Genomic DNA, 3,719 nt, shown 5'->3' on the forward strand with positions numbered 1-3,719 from the left:
TGATACCTTCCATTGCCCATACGCTAGTTTGTTTGTGTTCCTTTGGTCAACTTCCATACTTGAATCATTTGTGCTACCGCTGCTGCTTCGACGCTACTTTGACATCTTCGCTTCTATTTAAATAAATAAATAAGCTGAAGCTAGACATCAGTAAACACCACCACAGACACCACAAGCACGCCTTCTCCTCGTACTTCCGCCTCACGCGGGAACACGGACGCTCTAAATACTTCGAATTCCAATGCCAGTATATTGTAAACCACGGGTTCTTTAATGCTAGCGGGTCGTCGCGACCCTAGTTAACATCATGGTGCACGTCTCGTGACGGGTGTCACGGCGTAGTTAAATGTATGCGATACATTTCTCAAATATAAGCGCTCAGTCATCTGTACATCATGGTAGGTTCCCACGACGTGCAATATGCGTTCAACTTATCAATGTTCATGTGTCCTGCAGTTCACATTATGACGCGCAGTTAGCTGCGGTCTTCATCGATCCATGAGCCGAGTGATCCACTGCCGAGGGTGACTAACTTGCGTAAGCCGCCGCTGTGCGCGTATACCCGTTCCCCGTAGGGAGGAGCAAGCCGCCGCTTAGAGACGAAGCATAAAGTGTCCTCATTCCACATAGGGCAAGCTGGATGAATCCATTTTACCCAGGACGGCCGAAGCGGCGTGGACCAGGGGAGAACTGAACCTTATACTTCACACCACAGTAAGTCTACGTGTCCTCTTCCACATAGGGCAAGCTAGAACTAACTATCTTACCCAGGACTGCCGAAGCAGCGTGGACCAGGGGAGGAACACACTTTTCATGGAAACGTAAGGCATCCATGACTGCCATAACGTAAGCCGCCGCTGTGCGCGTATACCCGTTCCCCGTAGGGAGGAGCAAGCCGCCGCTTAGAGACGAAGCATAAAGTGTCCTCATTCCACATAGGGCAAGCTGGATGAATCCATTTTACCCAGGACGGCCGAAGCGGCGTGGACCAGGGGAGAACTGAACTTTATACTTCACACCACAGTAAGTCTACGTGTCCTCTTCCACATAGGGCAAGCTAGAACTAACTATCTTACCCAGGACTGCCGAAGCAGCGTGGACCAGGGGAGGAACACACTTTTCATAGAAACGTAAGGCATCCATGACTGCCATAGTGCGTAAGCCGCCGCTGTGCGCGTAAACCCGTTCCCCGTAGGGAGGAGTCAAGCCGCCGCTTAGAGACGAAATATGAAGTGTCCTCTTCCACATAGGGCAAGCTAGAATGAACTATCTTACCCAGGACCGCCGAAGCAGCGTGGACCAGGGGAGAACTGAACTTTATACTTCACACCACAGTATTGAGTAATGTGCCCTCTTCCACATAGGGCAAGCTGGAATGTTCCATTTTACCCAGGACGGCCGAAGCGGCGTGGACCAGTGGAGGACTACACAATCATGAGGTTTGATATCGACTTGTGTGTTTCAATAGGATACCGATGGTATGGTTTGAACCGATTTGATTTAGCCATTCTGAAGTCATCACTTGGTTGAAGCGCTGAACTAGGGAGGCATCGTTTACATATATATTGGTTTTCGCATGCTCTACTAGGTTAATGTCATGAGGTTGGCTATCGAGCATGCCCAAGTGATGACTTGATTGTGTGCTTGCTTGAATTCTTCACATTTCATACCATCGGTTAGTTGTCGAATCATTCCTCGATCATAACCTTCGTTCTTGGTTCATGTATGCTCTCTTCCACATAGGGCAAGCTAGAATTAACTATCTTACCCAGGACCGCCGAAGCAGCGTGGACCAGGGGAGAACTATACTTTGTCTTGTATGCCCTCTTCCACATAGGGCAAGCTAGAACTAACTATCTTACCCAGGACCGCCGAAGCAGCGTGGACCAGTGGAGGACTATACTTTGTTCATAACACCACAGTATTGAGTAATGTGCCCTCTTCCACATAGGGCAAGCTAGAATGAACTATCTTACCCAGGACCGCCGGAGCAGTGTGGACCAGTGGAGGACTACACAATCATGAGGTTTGATATCGACTTGTGTGTTTCAATAGGGTACCGATGGTATGTTTTGAACCGATTTGATTTAGCCATTCTGAAGTCATCACTTGGTTGAAGCGCTGAACTAGGGAGGGGCATCGTTTACATATATATTGGTTTTCGCATGCTCTACTAGGTTAATGTCATAGGGTTGGCTATCGAGCATGCCCAAGTGATGACTTGATTGTGTGCTTGCTTGAATTCTTCACATTTCATACCATCGGTTAGTTGTCGAATCATTCCTCGATCTAACCTTCGTTCTTGGTTCATGTATGCTCTCTTCCACATAGGGCAAGCTAGAATTAACTATCTTACCCAGGACCGCCGAAGCAGCGTGGACCAGGGGAGAACTATACTTTGTCTTGTATGCCCTCTTCCACATAGGGCAAGCTAGAACTAACTATCTTACCCAGGACCGCCGAAGCAGCGTGGACCAGTGGAGGACTATACTTTGTTCATTACACCACAGTATTAAGTATGGTGTCCTCTTCCACATAGGGCAAGCTAGAACTAACTATCTTACCCAGGACCGCCGAAGCAGTGTGGACCAGGGGAGGACTATACTTTATACTTCACACACTAGCCATACTGAAGTCATCACTTGGTTGAAGCGCTGAACTACGGCGGGGTAATCGTTTACAGGTTATAATCATATAGCTGCATGCTCATTAGTAGATAATGGAATATTGTATGGCAATATGAGCATGCCCAAGTGATGACTTTGTTTCAAGCTCAACAGGTAGGGTATTGAGTCCTCTTCCACATAGGGCAAGCTAGAATGAACTATCTTACCCAGGACCGCCGGAGCAGCGTGGACCAGTGGAGGACTCTATACTTTATACTTCACACCACAGTATTGAGTACGACTTGCATAAAGCCCCTAATGAGAACCACGAGGGCTCTCTCAATGTAGAACCACGAGGGCTCTAGTACCGATTCTCTCGGTACGGCTTGGTCCGTGTTCCTTTATGCTTGTACTCTAAGTATTAAGTATTGTGTCCTCTTCCACATAGGGCAAGCTAGAACTAACTATCTTACCCAGGACCGCCGAAGCAGTGTGGACCAGGGGAGGACTATACTTTATACTTCACACACTAGCCATACTGAAGTCATCACTTGGTGGGGGTGAACTACGGCGGTATCTATCGTTTTGGTTCGGTCTATATAGGGTCGCTTGCATGCTCATTCGAATATAATGTAATTGTGTATGGCAATATGAGCATGCCCAAGTGATGACTTTGTTTCAAGCTCAACAGGTAGGGTATTGAGTCCTCTTCCACATAGGGCAAGCTAGAATGAACTATCTTACCCAGGACCGCCGGAGCAGCGTGGACCAGTGGAGGACTCTATACTTTATACTTCACACCACAGTATTGAGTACTTCTTGCATAAAGCCCCTAATGAGAACCACGAGGGCTCTCTCAATGTAGAACCACAAGGGCTCTAGTACCGATTCTCTCGGTACGGCTTGGTCCGTGTTCCTTTATGCTTGTACTCTTAGAAAGTCTCAACCCGGAGGTCTTGACTTTGATTGTCATAGTTGGACTACGACGGGGCATCCGACCATTGCTGATCGAACACCCCTGATTCACCATCTTTCGGGTAGGCGGTACGCGTACCTCCGGACGCGGAAGTCTCAACCCGGAGGTCTTGACTTTGATTGTCATAGTTGGACTAC

At 48.1% G+C, this 3,719-nt stretch overlaps 1 non-coding gene across 1 annotated transcript; it reads right to left on the reverse strand.

The window, feature by feature from the left end:
• Window positions 1-372: 372 nt before the first annotated feature.
• LOC131270848 (5.8S ribosomal RNA) lies at window positions 373-527 on the reverse strand. The gene has a single exon (XR_009179852.1). It is a non-coding gene; the product is annotated as a 5.8S ribosomal RNA (ribosomal RNA).
• Window positions 528-3,719: the final 3,192 nt, after the last annotated feature.

Source organism: Anopheles coustani (genome assembly GCF_943734705.1).
Source record: "Anopheles coustani chromosome X unlocalized genomic scaffold, idAnoCousDA_361_x.2 X_unloc_66, whole genome shotgun sequence".
In the NCBI taxonomy this organism is placed as follows: Eukaryota; Metazoa; Arthropoda; class Insecta; order Diptera; family Culicidae; genus Anopheles; species Anopheles coustani.